At 44.7% G+C, this 17,656-nt stretch overlaps 1 long non-coding RNA gene across 1 annotated transcript; it reads left to right on the forward strand.

Moving 5' to 3' along the window:
- The first annotated feature begins 410 nt into the window (after positions 1-410).
- Positions 411-17,345, forward strand: LOC140391394 (uncharacterized). The gene is made up of 3 exons (XR_011935038.1): positions 411-509; positions 621-730; positions 16,788-17,345. It is a non-coding gene; the product is annotated as an uncharacterized lncRNA (long non-coding RNA).
- The last annotated feature ends 311 nt before the right edge of the window (positions 17,346-17,656 follow it).

The following is a 17,656-nucleotide window of genomic DNA, read 5'->3' on the forward strand; positions in this document are numbered from 1 at the left end:
GTACCTGGATGTGCACTTGGCACATCATAACATTCAAGGCTATGGGCCAAGTGCTGGCAAATAGGATTAGGTGTTTTTCATGTGTCGACGCAGACTCGATGGGCCAAAGGGCCTCTTCTGCACTAGATTATTCTGTGATTCTGAGCTTCACCTGAGGACTACAATTGCTACGGACTCTGTGTACAGCGCCACGGAAGATCAGCTGATAGCTTTACAAATAATGGAACCTCCTCTCAACAGATTAGCTTAACCCTCAAAATAAGTACACAACTAGAAAATGTACAGCTCAAATCCAACATGTATACAGTTAAAATAAAGTAGTGGCTTCTGATCAAAATTTTAAAATGATTATCTTTCTTTGTTCTCCTCTTATCACACAGGTAAACATTCTGTGGTTTACACCGTGTCTCCAGGTTGCCATTGATCTTTTGCCAAATTACTCTAGGAGCATGTGAGAAGCTCCTCGGAAATGTTACTCTATCTTTGTTTGTGGAGCAAGTCACTTTGATGTAAATACACCCAACGTTTAGGCAGTTGAACAGTAAATACGGTTTAAAAATAATAATGAATTATTTCCTTGAAACTTGGTCTGCTCTGAACCCCTCTGCTTCTATTTTCAGATGCTGCTTGGAGATGTGCTCTCCTGTGACCATACACATACTTCCTGCCATGTTCTACGTGTGTGAATGTAATATATACCGAATCACAGCCACAGGATATAACTGACTTTGTGAGTATGCAGATCAGCTCATTTCCAATAGTACAGAATGTACCGACTAGCATTCCTCATAAAAATGCACATGCAGCACTGTAATCAATGCCCTGAGGGTAATGTGCAATGGAAAATAAAATTCCAATGGAAACTATTCAGCATTGCTATTTAAACTGTTCTCACATCTCTGTCAGACTTAACTCATTAACTTTATGCTGCTTGTATTGTATACTTTAACCCTGCGCATTGATCATGGTCAATCCACTGAACCTGCACATCTTTTGGCTATGGGAGGAAACCGGAGCACCCTGAGGAAACCCACGCAGACACTGAGAGAACATGCACACAGACCATTACCCAAGGTTGGAATCGGTCCCAGGTCCCTGGTGCTGTGAGGGAGCAGTGCTAACCACTGTGCCACCTATGTTCCATCTATGTTTCTGTTCCTGCCCATCTCTGCAACCTCCTCCCTCCAGCCCTGCAACCTGCCGACATATCTGTGTTCCTCTTATTCTGGCCACTTGTGCATCCTCAATTTTACTTATTCCATCATTGGTGGTTGTGCTTTCATTTTCCCAGGCTCAATGCTGTAGAATACACTCTCCACACCTCCCTGTGTCTCTCTAGGTCACTTTCCTTCTTTAAGAAACCTACCTCGGAACCCAAACTTTTCACAATCTGACCTAATATCTCCTTATGTGACTTCTTGACATGCTTTGTTTTTTAGTGTTCCTGTGAAGTGCCTTGAGCATTTCATTATGTTAAAGGTGTTATATAAATGTAGGTTGTTGTTATTGAACACTTAGCAATTACTGACAGCAATTAGAGGAGCAAGATTGTAGAAGCCAACTGTTTTCGAACACATCTAATAGGTAAAAGATAGCTAAATATTAAGCCCCTGTCTTACTAAATACCCATTTTAAATTCACTCATAGCCTCAGGTCATCTCAAAACATACAGCTTACGAAATAGCATGACACAGCACAAATTCTACAACATAAAAACACATAATTCAACAGAAACACAGAAAAATCTGATGGATTAAAGCAAACACTTTGACAAGACAGTGTCCAAGGACAGGGCAGGCTCTATGGCAACAGCATAGCAACGACATGGTAATATCAAGGCACCATTGTTCTCAATGTTGATAACAGCTAAGTAAGCAAGAAGTCAGTTCAAGCCGGTCATGATAACATCATAGAATCGCATTCCATAACACATACAAGAATTCATTTATGAAACATTTCAAGCTAATGTTGCACATTAAAGACTGACAGCTATCCGTCAAATCAAACTCATTTGATTTTAACCCAAACCAATTAAGATTACATAGGGGTGTAGATAGATGGTGAAAGACTGATATGATTCAGTACAACTGTGATAGTCCGTACGGCCATCTTTATCCTGGATCATTCTATACTTTGATCTAAACTATTCTCTATCTCTATATTTTCACTTTTCCACTCTAACTCTGGAGGGAGTAGAAGGATGGGTGAGTAAATTTGCAGATGACACTAAAGTCGTTGGAGTTGTGGACAGTGCAGAAGAATGTTACAGGTTACAGAGGGAAATAGATAAGCTGCAGAGCTGGGCTGAGAGGTGGCAAATAGAGTTCAATGCAGAAATGTGTGAGGTGATTCATTTTGGAAGGAATAACAGGAAGACAGAGTACTGGGCATGGTAAGATTCTTGATAGTGTGGATGAGCAGAGAGATCTCGGTGTCCATGTACATAGATCTCTGAAAGTTTCCACCCAGGTTGAGAGGGATGTTAAGAAGACGTACGGTGTGTTATATTTATTGGTAGAGGGATTGAGTTTCGGAGCCATGAGGTCATGTTGCAGCTGTACAAAACTCTGGTGCGGCCGCATTTGGAGTATTGCGTGCAATTCTGGTCGCCGCATTTTAGGAAGGATGTGGAAGCTTCGGAAAGGGTGCAGAGGAGATTTACCAGAATGTTGCCTGGTTTGGAGGGAAGATCTTATGAGGGAAGGCTGAGGGACTTGAGGCTGTTTTCGTTAGGGAGAAGAAGTTAAGAGGTGACTTAATTGAGGCATACAAGATGATCAGAGGAATTGATCGGGTGGACAGTGAGAGCCTTTTTCCTCGGATGGTGATGTCTAGCACGAGGGGACATAGCTTTAAATTGAGCGGAGATAGATATAGGACAGATGTCAGAGATAGGTTCTTTACTCAGAGAGTAGTGAGGGCGTGGAATGCCCTGCCTTCAACAGTAGTGGACTCGCCAACATTAAGGGCATTCAAATGGTCATTGGATAGACATATGGACGATAAGGGACTAGTGTAGATGGGATTTAGAGTGGTTTCACAGGCCGGCGCAACATCGAGGGCCAAAGGGCCTGTACTGCGCTGTAACATTCTATGTTCTATGTTCTCTTGAAGTGAATGCAAGCTGTTTGCCGCAAGCAAGAAAATCATTTCTGTATCATTTGAAAGTTAAATTGTGTACGAATTACTTCTCTTTGAGTCCTTTTGCATACCAGACTTATTAGAGAATAAGATTTAAGTGATTCTCAATTGTGATCAAATAGAAGACAACAAACGATTCTTATTTTGTACCCAAGAAGTGTTAACTCAAATTTCTACTGAGTTTTAGTGTTCGCAAGTGCCACTAGATCCGCATAGTAGATCTCTACAAAGATGAAAATGAGAAACACAAAGCAAGCTGGGCTCCTTTTATTAGATTAAGAGTTCTGACAGAAATGTTCAATGTTTTGAGGTTTTTGAAGATAAATTGGAAAAGAACTATTCTGCAATGTAGAGAGCATAAATTACAGATCATCATGAAACAAATGAAGATGAAGGTTAGGAATTTGTATTTACATTGGGATTCTGGGAATTCCTCAGGGGTTTTCCTGATCAGCTGCCTTAATTTTGTCGTTTCAGCAAAAATCACATCCAATTTTATCCAATAAGTTGCTCAATATGTCAAATAAAGGTCAACTAATCACCTTTGTGCATTCCTTAGTGTCTGTCTTTATGCAGTCCTCTGGTGTCTGTCTTTGTACATTCCTCTGGTGTCTGCCCTTCAGGTGCCTTTGCCTGGCCTGTGCTCCATGGCTACCTCAGTAGCTGCAGCATGGCTGGTAAAAGGCTGACTTTCATGGGGAAGAGTGCAGATGATCTTTCAGAGTACCATTGAACAGCTGTGGGCTAGAAGGTCTGTCTTTGGACAGTGATGGCAACGCACATGCTGTCATCCTGAGAGAGGATGAGGATTCACTGCCGCCCCCCCTCCCCAGGTTCAGAAGAATCAGCCAACACATTACAAAGGAGACGTTACAAGCTCTACGTAAAGGTCTGTGACAATAGAGCCACATTCCTTCATGATCCTTGATAGTGGCAGCGGGCAGTCCGGCAGGCCTGCTGAAATATTTCTATGTTCATACATATCACTCTTTTTATGTCAATGTTCATTAAAATCTTCATTGTGTGATCTCATGTGTGAGCTCACCCTCAGTGGATTTGTCACCCATACTTTCCGAGCCTCCTCACCGGGCTCTCACTATTGCATGAGCAGTGACTCACCACATACAGCCCCCACATCAATACTACCCTTGAAGGTTCATACACTACCTGACCTTGTTTTTGTGAGTGTGATTGAGTGATGGTGTTTCTTGCTCATCATTCTTCTCAGTTCCCCCTCCAGTTCCTAGCCATGGCAGTTCTTGGGCATCTAAAAGGAATAAGGCACAAGGATAATTTAACAAGGCATGGGGAGTCCAAAATAATCTGAAAATAAACAGCATTTAGTTTACAACAGTTGTATACATGAGTACCGTTAGAAACTCACCAGGTACTCTCTCCTCTCCTGTCGGTCAGTTCCAGACTAGCTGACCTGTATCCAGCAAAGGGCAGATGAGCAGAGGTCACTGTATCCAGAAGGTGTACCTGAGCAAGACACCCGTCGTGTTCCAGTGAAGGCAAGCATCCAGCAGAGGGCAGCAGAGCGGAGCCGCTGATTGGCTGTTGCGGGGAAAATTTGCATCAGTGCATTGCGGTCACTGTATCCAGAAGGTGGTTTGTGGAGAAGCTGTTGTCAAGTGACAGTTAAACCCCAAACACTTCTTCAGTGCTTCCCTCTCTACCTCCTCCCCTAACCAAAAAAAACAATCACTCTAAGGATCCCAGCTGAGTAAAGATCAAGTGGGAGAGTCGAGGGCAGGTAGAAGTCGAAAGAAGTTGAACCGTGACGTCACAGCCAGCAGGTAAGTGATTGGCTGGTGACTGGTAAGTAGTTTTTCTTTTCCCTGAGGTGTGTTGATAAGGTAGGGTTTTTCTATTTCTATTTTTTTTTATCGTGTGATTGGTAACAATTTTTCTTTTTTTTCCCCTTTTTCATTTATCTATTATTTGATATTATAGTTGGACTAAGTTAACCTTAAGATTAAAAATGGCAGGAGATCTCAGACCCGTGTTCTGCTCCTCTTGCTCAATGTGGGAGCTCAGGGACGTGGCTGATGTCCCTGGCTCCTTCACATGTGGGAAGTGTATCCAACTGCAGCTCTTGTTCGACCGCATGACGGCTCTGGAGCTGTGGATGGACTCACTTTGGAGCATCCGCGATGCTGAGGAGGTCATGGATAGCACGTTTAGCAAATTGGTCACACCACAGATTAGGATTGCTGAGGGAGAAAGGGAATGGGTAACCAAAAGGCAGAGAAAAAGCAGGACGGCAGTGCAGGTGTCCCCTGCGGTCATCTCCCTCCAAAACAGGTATACGGTTTTGGAAACTGTTGGGGGAGATGGCTCACCAGGGGAAGGCAGCAGTAGCCAGGTTCATGGCACCGTGGCTGGCTCTGCTGTACAGAAGGGCGGGAAAAAGAGTGGAAGGGCTATAGTCATAGGGGATTCAATTGTAAGCGGAGTAGATAGGCGGTTCTGTGGTCAAAAACGTGACTCCCGAATGGTATGTTGCCTCCCAGGTGCACGGGGCAGGGATGTCTCAGATCGGCTGCAGAACATTCTGAAGGGGGAGGGTGAACATCCAGTTGTCGTGGTGCATATAGGCATCAATGATATAGGTAAAACATGGGATGAGGTCCTACAAGCAGAATTTAGGGAGTTGGGAGCAAAGTTAAAAAGTTGGACCTCAGAGGTAGTAATCTCAGGATTGCTACCAGTGCCATGTGGTAGTCAGAGTAGAAATGAAAGAATAGGCAGGATGAATGCGTGGCTTGAGAGATGGTGCAGGAGGGAGTGGTTCAGATTTTTGGGACATTGGGACCGGTTCTGGGGGAGGTGGAACTACTACAAATTGGACGGTCTACACCTGGGCCAGACTGGAACCAATGTCCTTGGGGGTGCTTTTGCTAACGCTGTTGGGGAGGGTTTAAACTAATGTGGCAGAGGGATGAGAACCAAATGAGGAGGTTAGTGGACAGTAAGGAGGTAGTAACTAAAGCCTGTAAGGAACTAGATCATGAAGTCAGCGTGACTAAGGGGAAGAGTAGGCAGGGAGCAGATAATGAACGCAAAGGGACTGGTGGTCTGAGGTACATTTGTTTTAATGCAAGAAGTGTAGTAGGTAAGGCAGATGAACTTAGGGCTTGGATTAGACCCTGGGATTATGATGTTATTGCTATTACTGAGACTTGGTTGAGGGAAGGGCATGATTGGCAACTAAATATCTCAGGATATCGATGCTTCAGGCGGGATAGAGGGGGAGGTAAAAGGGGTGGAGGAGTTGCATTACTGGTCAGAGAGGATATGCTGAAGGAGAGCACTATGAAGGACTCGAGCAGTGAGGCGATATGGGCAGAGCTCAGAAATAGGAAGGGTGCGGTAACAATGTTGGGGCTGTACTAAAGACCTCCCAACAGTGAGCGTGAGATAGAGGTACAAATATGTAAACAGATTATGGGGCATAGGTTTAAGGTGAGAGGGGCAAGGTTTAGAGTAGATGTACGAGGCAAGTTTTTTACGCAGAGGGTAGTGGGTGCCTGGAACTCGCTACCGGAGGAGGTGGTGGAAGCAGGGACGATAGTGACATGTAAGGGTCATCTTGACAAATACATGAATAGGATGGGAATAGAGGGATACGGACCCAGGAAGTGTAGAAGATTGTAGTTTAGTCGGGCAGCATGGTCGGCACGGGCTTGGAGGGCCGAAGGGCCTGATCCTGTGCTGTACATTTCTTTGTTCTTTGTTCGTTGAAAGATGTAGGAGCAACAGGGTGGTGGTGATAGGAGATTTTAATTTTCCCAACATTGACTGGGAAACACTTAATGTCAGAGGTCTAGATGGAGCAGAATTTGTAAGGAGCATCCAGGAGAGTTTTCTAGAGCAGTATGTAAATAGTCCAACTCGGGAAGGGGCCAGACTGGTGTTGGGGAATGAGCCCGGCCAGGTGGTTGAAGTTTCAGTCGGGGATTACTTTGGGAATAGTGATCACAATTCCGTAAGTTTTAGAATACTCATGGACAAAGATGAGAGTGGTCCTAAAGGAAGAGTGCTAAATTGAGGGAAGGCCAACTATACCAAAATTCGGCAGGAGCTGCAGAATGTGGATTGGGAGCAGCTGATTGAAGGTAAATCCACATTTGCTATGTGGGAGGCTTTTAAAGAGAGGTTGATTAGAGTGCAGGACAGACATGTCCCTGTGAAAATGAGGGATAGAAATGGCAAGATTAGGGAACCATGAATGACAGGTGAAATTGTGAGACTAGCAAAGACGAAAAAGGAAGCATACCTAAGGTCTAGGCGACTGAAGAAACACAAAGCTTTGGAAGAATATCGGGAATGTAGGACCAATCTGAAATGTGGAATCAAGAGGGCTAAAAGGGGTCATGAAATATCTTCAGCAAACAGGGTTAAGGAAAATCCCAAAGCCTTTTATTCAGATATAAGGAGCAAGAGGATAACTAGAGAAAGGGTTGGCCCACTCAAGGACAAAGGAGGAAAGTTATGCATGGAGTCAGAGAAAATGGGTGAGATTCTTAACGAGTACTTTGCATCGGTATTCACTGAGGAGAGGGACATGACGGATGTTGAAGTTAGGGATAGATGTTTGATTACTCTAGGTCAAGTCGGCATAAGAAGGGAGGATGTGTTGGGTATTCTAAAAGGCATTAAGGTGGACAAGTCCCCAGGTCCAGATGGGAACTATCCCAGGTTACTGAGGGAAGTGAGAGATGAAATAGCTGGGACCTTAACAGATATCTTTGCAGCATCCTTGAACACGGGTGAGGTACCGGAGGACTGGAGAATTGCTAATGTTGTTGCCTTGCTTAAGAGGTAGCAAGGATAATCCAGGTAATTATAGACCGGTGAGCCTGACGTCAGTGGTAGGAAGCTGCTGGAGAAGATACTGAGGGATAGGATCCATTCCCATTTGGAAGAAAATGGGCTTATCAGTGATAGGCAACATGGTTTTGTGCAGAGAAGGTCATGCCTTACCAACTTAATAGAATTCTTTGAGGAAGTGACAAAGTTGATTGATGAGGGAAGGGCTGTTGATGTCATATACATGGACTTCAGTAAGGCATTTGATAAGGTTCCCCATGGTAGGCTGATGGAGAAAGTGAAGTCGTATGGGGTTCAGGGTGTACTAGCTAGATGGATAAAGAACTGGCTGGGCAACAGGAGACAGAGAGTAGCAGTGGAAGGGAGTTTCCCAAAATGGAGAACTGTGACCAGTGGTGTTCCACAGGGATCCGTGCTGGACCACTGTTGTTTGTGATATACATAAATGATCTGGAGGAAGGTATAGGTGGTCTGATTAGCAAGTTTGCAAATGACACTAAGATTGGTGGAGTAGCAGATAGTGAAGGGGACTGTCAGAGAATACAGCAGAATATAGATAGATTGGAGAGTTGGGCGGAGAAATGGCAGATGGAGTTCAATCCTGGCAAATACGAGGTGATGCATTTTGGAAGATCCAATTCAAGAGCGAACTGTACGGTAAATGAAAAAGCCCTGGGGAAAATTGATGTACAGAGAGATCTGGGTGTTCAGGTCCATTGTACCCTGAAGGTAGCTGCGCAGGTCGATAGAGTGGTCAAGAAGGCTTACGGCATGCTTTCCTTCATCGGAAGGGGTATTGAGTACAAGAGTTGGCAGGTCATGTTACAGTTGTATAAGACTTTGGTTCGGCCACATTTGGAATCTGCGTACAGTTCTGGTCGCCACATTACCAAAAGGATGTGGATACTTTGGAGAAGGTGCAGAGGCGGTTCACCAGGATGTTGCCTGGTATGGAGGGTGCTAGCTATGAAGAGAGGTTGAGTAGATTAGGATTATTTTCATTAGAAAGACGGAGGTTGAGGAGGGACCTGATTGAGGTCTACAAAATCATGAGAGGTATAGACAGGGTGGATAGCAAGAAGCTTTTTTCCCAGAGTGGGGGACTCACTTACTAGGGGTCACGAGTTCAAGGTGAGAGGGGAAAAGTTTCAGGGAGATATGCGTGGAAAGCTCTTTACGCAGAGGGTGGTGGGTGCCTGGAACGCATTGCCGGCGGAGGTGGTAGAGGCGGGCACGATAGCGTCATTTAAGAGGTCTTAAGAGGTTAAGAGGCAGATACATGAATGGGCAGGGAGCAGAGGGATACAGATCCTTATAAAATAGGCGACAGTTTTAGATAGACCATCTGGATCAACACAGGCTTGGAGGGCCAAAGGGCCTGTTCCTGTGCTGTAATTTTTCTTTGTTCTTTCTTTGTTCTATCATGCCGCTAGCGGGGGAGCTTGTACTCCTCAAGGAGCATGTGGAAACTGATCATCCCTGCACTCTATGACCTGTGCAGGTTATTACATTCCTTCCCCAAAAGTCCGAAGACCCCTTTGAAGGATGATGAAGTTGAAAAAACCATTGACCAAGAAGAAACTGGTGCACCACTTGCAGCAGCTGGATGATAAAGAGGATTCGGCTCCGGCAGGCTGCCGTCAAAAGGTGGAGTTGGATCGGCTGATGAATGACGTTTAGGGCTGAGTGCGGCAGAACCATGACACTGATATCGAAGATTCCAGCCATTTGGGACTCCATTTTGGAGTCTGGGGACAGGATGTCAGGAATGTCTGCGTCACGAGACAACGAAGGTGTCACAGCCAGACGTACTTCAATGGAACTGGAAAGCTTCCCATGAACACAAACCTGGTAAGACACAGGACCCAATTGATGAACGGTGAACCCAGAGAGCCAGCAAACACTGTCGGCAAAGTTATGACTGTAGGCCTCGTCATCAGGTGTGAAGCATTGAAGAGGTTAAAGTCGATCCGGGCCAAGGCCTTGCAATTCTTGGCTATTGCGTTCCTTGGCGCCGATGTCTGGCTTCAGCAAACACAGTCACATCCAAAGCCGTCGATCCATTAACAGCTCAGCAGGGGCCATCACAGTCACTGTGTGAGGAGTGGTCCAGTAGGAAAACAGGAATTTTGCCAGTCAGGTATCCATTGAGCCCACAGACTGCTTCTTCAGCCCTCTTTTCACCATCTGGACGGCTTTCTCGGTTAAGTAATTAACGGCAGATGATAAGTTGCAGTGGGGACATGCTGAAACCCGTTGCACTTTGCAAAAGTGCTCGTAAATGCAGCTCCATTATCAGTGACGAGCATCTTGGGTATACCATGGATCAAAAAAGAAGTTCACAGGCGCTCTATGGTCGCTGGGGACATGATGGCCGTCATCCGGTGGACCCCCAGCCACGATAGGGGAAGACAACTCAATGCATGCACATTCGCAATTTGTGTCCCTGAATAGTGTTCAAAAGAGTGCTTGTATGGAGCTCGCAGCAAAGCCCAGCTCTGGATCCATGTGGATGTGATCGGCAGGACCGCCTTGTCCTCACGAAAGAGTCAGAGTAGCGGCTTACGGTCAGTTCTGCCGACAAATTGACGACTAAAGATGTATTGATGAAAACATTGTACCACAACGAGAGAAGGCGCAGGGACTGACCGCCGTAAACCACTGGAGCGAATGTAGACCCCACGATGTAAAAATGCTCACCCGTATACGTGGCCAACCGAGCTGCCGTGCCCGTCAACTACAAGGTACTCACTTCCTGTTTGATCTGGTCAAAGGTGCGTTGTGCCACTATCGAAACAGCGCTCCGGTGTCCAACTTCATCCACAGAAAATGTCCATTGATTTGTACTGGAATACAAATCGAGGCTACACGGTGCACCAACACAATTGAAGTGCATCTTGGCCTCATCCTCAGACTCTTGAGGACTCTCTGGTACGGCCGCATTTGGAGTATTACGTACAGTTCTGGTCACCGCATTATACGAAGGACGTGGAGGCTTTGGAGCGGGTGCAGAGGAGATTTACCAGGATGTTGCCTGGTATGGAGGGAAAATCTTATGAGGAAAGGCTGATGGACTTGAGGTTGTTTTCGTTGGAGAGAAGAAGGTTAAGAGGAGACTTAATAGAGGCATACAAAATGATCAGGGGGTTGGATAGGGTGGACAGTGAGAGCGTTCTCCCGCGGATGGAAATGGCTGGCACGATGGGACATAGCTTTAAACTGAGGGGTAATAGATATAGGACAGAGGTCAGAGGTAGGTTCTTTACGCAAAGAGTAGTGAGGCCGTGGAATGCCCTACCTGCAACAGTAGTGAACTCGCCAACATTGAGGGCATTTAAAAGCTTATTGGATAAGCATATGGATGATAATGGCATAGTGTAGGTTAGATGACTTTTGTTTCGGTGCAACATCGTGGGCCGAAGGGCCTGTACTGCGCTGTATCATTCTATGTTCTATGTTCTTCTGGGTCATCCAAACACAAGATCTTACCACGGTGTCGATGCCTACCATGACCAGGGTGCCCGGGACTTCAGCGCTTCTGCCACCAGCGACTATGTCTGGCCCGATGTCTGAACTTCACGCAGGGGGCGGAACTGCTGTCAGTGGAGTCTTGGGAAGGTGTGCGGCCCCATGACCACAGGCAGGATTCACCGCGCATTCCTTCTGAGACATAGAGGAACCATGTGGAGGGCGGTGCCAGACAATATTCACTTCCATGCCCTGTAACTCTTGAACGCCCCGTCCCGCATTTTCTTGAGAAAGAGAGATTTGTAGCGCTTGTCAAAACATGAGGGAACTTTCGCCCGGATGTTTCTTCTGAGTTTCGTTGTCCTTTACCCCACAGACCAAACATTCATGGAGCATATCCCGACTCGCAACATTCAACGATCTTTTGAAGTCACAAAGTATCTTCTGCAACGGACTCCCTGGCGGACCTCTCTACCATACTGACCCTGTACGCTGAATGATGATAGACGGGGTTGGGTTAAAATGCTGTCCAATCAATATAACGAGATGGTCGATCATCATCGAGTCGGGCGCTGCCAGAAACGTGAGCCCCAGATCTCTCCAAACGTAGGCACTCCGCACGCCATCAGCAATATTACGATACTCATTTTGTGTGATATTATTGGCTCTGAAGAAGTACTGCATTCGCTCTGCGTACTGATTCCAGGTTTCTGCAGGTTTTTGGGCATCTAAAAGCCCAAACAGAGGCATCATCAATCACCCAACTTCGCAGCATGGTCCAGAAAAAAAAATCAACGTGGGGATGTGGCTCAGCTGGAGAGGTTGCACTCAACAGTTCCAGGTTTATTCTCATCGCCAGTTTAATAAGGCACAGGGAGTCCAAAGTAGGCAAAAAGTAAACCACATTTATTTTACAACAGTTATATACATGAGTACCGGTAGAACCTCACTGGTACTTTCTCCTCTCCTGTTGGTCGGTTGCAGACTGACCAACCTTTTGTACAAATACGGGTAAGCTACCCCCCCCCCAGCTGGAGACTCATACTTCTCCAGGAGCACGGGAAAAACAATCGTCCCCACACCGTATGTCCCATGCAGGTTATTAGAGATAGGGTCAGAGTGAGGGAGGTGGGGGCATGACAGTAAAAGATGCATGCTTCCGCCACTTGCAGCTTATGAACCAGAATAGATTGTGGGGTGAGAGAGAAATGGGATCTGAAGAAATGATGAGGCAATGAGGAATGTTTTGTGTGACTGTTGCTCATTAGAGATGTTTGGCTGGTGAGTAATATGTGTGGTAAATCGAGAAGCGTGCCATGCTGGTGGTTCATTTGTAAGGAAGTGGCAAATTAGGATGCATTCAAAGACCTTGTCCACCCGTATGGGTTTATTAAACCTTTTGCTGCATTGCATCCAGATCTCCAGATCTAGACTGTTGGCATTTGCTGTGACAGCCCTCTTCTCCCACTGCCTTTGTAGTTTCTAACTGTAGGGTCTTTTGGCCCCCTGAGAGAAGCAGACCTCTCTATTCCTGTCCACCTACTGCACCAAAGTCTCTAGTGGTATTAGAGATGTTTGCAGCACATTCCCCAGCCTTTTATGCCAGTTGCACTCCTCATTCTGCTCACAGACTCTTGAACCAGTTCCAGTCGCTGCTCCAGTGAGAATGCACCTTACTTTCAAGTAGAGCAAGTTGGTGTGTGTAGTTCAGACTAGCTCTAAATAGCATGAACTTGGATCCCTGCTGAGGCATGAAGTTGCTCAGGTACATGCTTATTGCTGGGCTGCATGCCACTATCATTTAAATCAGTAGGCATCACAACATTTGTGTGCTGCCTGTATCACCAAAATTATGCATTCCTTCAGTGATTGCATCTTCTCCTCTGACCATGGTGGCATAATGGTAAACTAGATTTGTAATTCCAATGCTCAGGCTCATGCTCTGGGGAGATGCGTTCAAATCTCACCAGGCAATGGTAGCTGGTGGCATTTAAATTCAATTAATAAATCTCGAATTGAAACCTGGTCTCAACAATGGCGATCATTACAACTATCGCTGATTATTGTAAAATCTCATATATAGTTTATTAATCTGCTCTTTTCCCAGCATGGCTTGCATGTGATTCTAGACCTAAAGTAGATGGTTAACTGCCTCTGAAATGGTTTGTCCTATTTGGCCCCAATGGCAAGCCTGCAATCCATGTTCGTTCTTCTAAAAAGTACAACTTTCTTCTTTGTAACATTGTTTTTCCCTGTTGGAGTTCAGTACCTCTTCTCTATGCTGAGACCCTCAGCCAGGCCTTTGTTATTTTCAAACTCGATTGCCGCAATGACCTCTTGGCTGGTCTTCCATCTTCTACTGTTTGCATGTCTCAGTTAAATCAGAGCTCTTCTGTCTACATTCTATCACACACCAAGTCTAGTTTTCTTATAACTCCAAGTCTCAGTGACACACATAGCCTTCTAAGTCTCCCAACAGCTGACATTTTAAATTTGAATTCTATGTTCAAATCCATCAACAATCTCATCATTATCTTTCAGTCCTACAATTCCCCCCTCAAATTCTCAATTTCACCAAGTCCAAGTTCTTAATCTGTTCCGCTACTGTCAATCATGCTTCTGTGTGTTATATCCCATTGTCAGAATTCCCTCTCTGTACCTCTGTACCTTCCCACCTCCCTCTTCACTTTGATAGCACAGTGGTTAGCGCTGTTGCTTCACAGCCCCTGGGTCCCAGGTTCGACTCCCAGCTTGGGTCACTGTCTGTGCGGAGTCTGCACATTCTCCCCGTGTCTGCGTTGGTTCCCTCCGGGTGCTCCGGTTTCCTCCCACAAGTCTGGAAAGACATGCTGTTAGGTCATTTGGATATTCTGAATTCTCCCTCAGTGTGCCCGAACAGGCGCCGGAATGTGGCGACAAGGGAATTTTCACAGTAACTTCATTGCAGTGTTAATCTAAGCTTTCTTCTGACAATAAACATTATTATTATTATTTTAATATGTTCACTAAAACTCATCCTCTAACCTCTCCTTTGACTCAGCATCTGTTGACTTTTCTCTATTCCCTTGTGAAAATTCTTCAGATTATTTCCTACATTAAAGGCACAATGGAAGTTCGTGTTTCTGTCTAAGAATTCTTTGAAGCCCATGACCAACTTTTTCCATCAACATCATGATCAGAGGGGATAACATAATGCTCAATGCACATAGCACTTCCTAATTTCCAGTTGAATACACCTTGGATCAGTCAATTCTCACAGTAATTTGTATTGATGTGGATGTTTATACCACAATCTGGCCTGGAAATCAGTGGTTTGTTTACACATCTGTCACGATTGGCACCGTTGCACTTTAATTGTGACATCTTGTGACACATCATAGGGCAGAGCTGCCAATGCCTCAGCTAATGATAGTCTTTTGACTCCTCTGTGACAAGGGGAAACAATCAGGGGCATCAGTCAGTGGTTTCTACAAGCTAAAAATACATAATTGCTGCAGGATCCATCTCTTGAGAGTGTAGTTGTTTTGAGATAAAACAAAACATCGCTTGCTATTTCCCTAAAATATGCATGTGCAAAATACATGACCAGCCTGCCTATTCAGTGCACACATAACGTGGAATCAAGAGGCATGCAGAGGAAAATTCTCTAAAAAAATTAAATTATTTTGGTCAGTTTTAAAAGGCAAAGTTTTATATTTGGTGCATGAGTGGACTGCTAATCACGGATATTGCACCATGAATTCCAATACATTTTGGCTATGGAGGATGTGATTCACACAATTTCTCATGTTAGACCCAGCAATGTTGGACGGCATTCTCCAGTCCCCTAGCGGGTGTTACTCAGCGGCGCACCGTTCGCTAGCGGTGGGGTTCTCTACTCCCGCCGCTTGTCAATGCGATTTCCTATTGAAGGTACTCTACGCTGACAGGAAAATGTGGGCGGGGATGCGTTGCCCGCGGGAAAAGAGAATTCCAGCGGTCGGAGAATCCCAGTCGTTATCTTTGACAGTTATCTTCTGGAAGACACCTTTCAACATGTGACTTTGATGAGTTCGAGAGGAAATTATGAGGTCTGTAATTCCTTAATTTGATATCTATTTGCTCTCCAACTATGCTGAGGATGGTATCTCAGAGTTTCTGATGTGGTCCGGCTACTAACTGAACTGACATAATTGTGACTCACGGAACAATGCTGCAGACCTGTGCTTTCAGCTGAAAGTTGAACTAACACACAGTGTGAATTGGAGATATAGCATTGGTTACTAATGTCTTCTGCAACACTGGTGCTGTAGCTAGTTATTTATCTTCCACAGTACTACCATTTCTGGATTCCCTTATCATTCCTCTATGATGAGAACTCCATGCAGCGAAAAGTTGTACATCAGAAATGAATCATTCATGAGATAGATAGAAAGAAAACAAAATCTGCAGTTTCTGGAAATCTAATGGATGAAGTATGGACCCTTAATCAAAACCAGAACTCACACAAACATCAGCTGCTTTGATCTCTCTACAGGTGTTGTCCAATGTGCTATGTGCTTCCAGGATTTTCTTTTTTTTGATTCAATCATTCTCAGTCTCCATCATCCTTACATTTACTTTGATATTTCTATGGTCCTCTTCTGTGGTGCAAAGGTACCAGGAGTCATGGCTGCAGATTGTACCCAAGAAGGATGAATATCTGCAGATGTTTTCATGTTTGTAAATGGCATTTTTCCAGGAATTTTATGGTTCTCCCCTTGACGATATGGTGGGAAAATCCCTGTTGAATGTCCCCCATGGTCTTGCAGCAGTCAATCTCTGAGCGTCACTTTTTGATAATGGTGCCACTGAGGAATGCCTCAACATTAAGAAATCCTGCAATCTTTCTGGAAAACAAAAATTTACTTTGTTAGTTCTGTGTCCGAATTTGTATAACCAATGCCTGTTAATGGAGGGACCTGAATGACAACTCTGTGCTCTCTTGGGAAACCGGAAAATTTATAAAAATGTGTCATCTGCGGCTGTTGCACAGAAAAAATGTTGGTCCAGCAGTATCTGATGTCCATTACCTTAGCTCAGAGCAAAATGGCTGATACTACATTTTTCTCAAAGTGTTTGCCAGAGAGCATAGAAAAACATGACTCTGGTGACATTCTCCGTCACGTTTGGTACGATACTATGTTTTGAATCTGGGACTTTATATGACAGTTATGTTTTAAATGGTCTCCTTTCAATTTGAGGTAAAACAGAATGTTCTGAATGAGGTATGTTGTGATTATACTAATTCTGCCTGGGGACAGGTTTATGTAGTTTGTAACCAGAACCTGTAGAAAATCACATGATGTTGTTATTTGTGTTAGACACTAAACAGGTTGCTGGTGGGAACTATTCAAAGAGATGGGACTTGTGCAGATTTAAAGAACAAGAAGCCACTGTTTCAAGAATAATCAGAAGACTGTAAAGAATGATGCCAAAAGAACATTAGAAGACTTGCACTGGTGTGTCAGGGAGATCAGAGCCAGCTGAAAGGCTGTGGGAAGTTTGAAACACAGCTACAGAAGCAGGGCATAAAATATTTTCATTTTGTTAGTTAATGAGGAAATACCTAATCTGTGGTTTTATGTATGAGTACTGTTGCTGCACAGCGCCAGGGACCTGGGTTCAATTCCCAGCTTGGATCACTGTCTTTGCGGATTCTGTACACTCTCCCCGTGCCTGCCCCGTGGATTTCCTCTGGGTGCTCCAGTTTCCTCCCACAAGTCCTGAAAGAAGTGCTTGTTAGTTGAATTGGACATTCTGAATTCTTCCTCAGTGTACCCGAACAGGCACCGGAATGTGACGACTCGGGGATTTTCACAGTAACTTCATTGTAGTGTTACTGGAAGCCTACTTGTGACACTAATAAATATTATTACGTAATGTTTAATCTTTGTTGACTTTAGTTTGTTCGTTATTGTAAAAGTCTCAAAACATGAAACCTTGCGTGATTCTTTCCTTTGGACACTGTCGTGGTCGCTAGCAGTCTGCTGCCCCATATATGATGAGGGTCTCGATGTAGATCTCAAAAGATCTATCTCTTTGTTATCTATTCTAAGAAAGAAATTGAGAATGGCGAGGGTTCTGGTGGAGCACAATTATATGAAGTTTATTACTAGCAACAACTATATACATGCTCTGCACAGACCTTGGTCTGCCTTGGGTCTACCAGTTACATAGGTTGATTACTTGA

Source organism: Scyliorhinus torazame, chromosome 15, assembly GCF_047496885.1.
Source record: "Scyliorhinus torazame isolate Kashiwa2021f chromosome 15, sScyTor2.1, whole genome shotgun sequence".
NCBI classification, from domain to species: domain Eukaryota; kingdom Metazoa; phylum Chordata; class Chondrichthyes; order Carcharhiniformes; family Scyliorhinidae; genus Scyliorhinus; species Scyliorhinus torazame.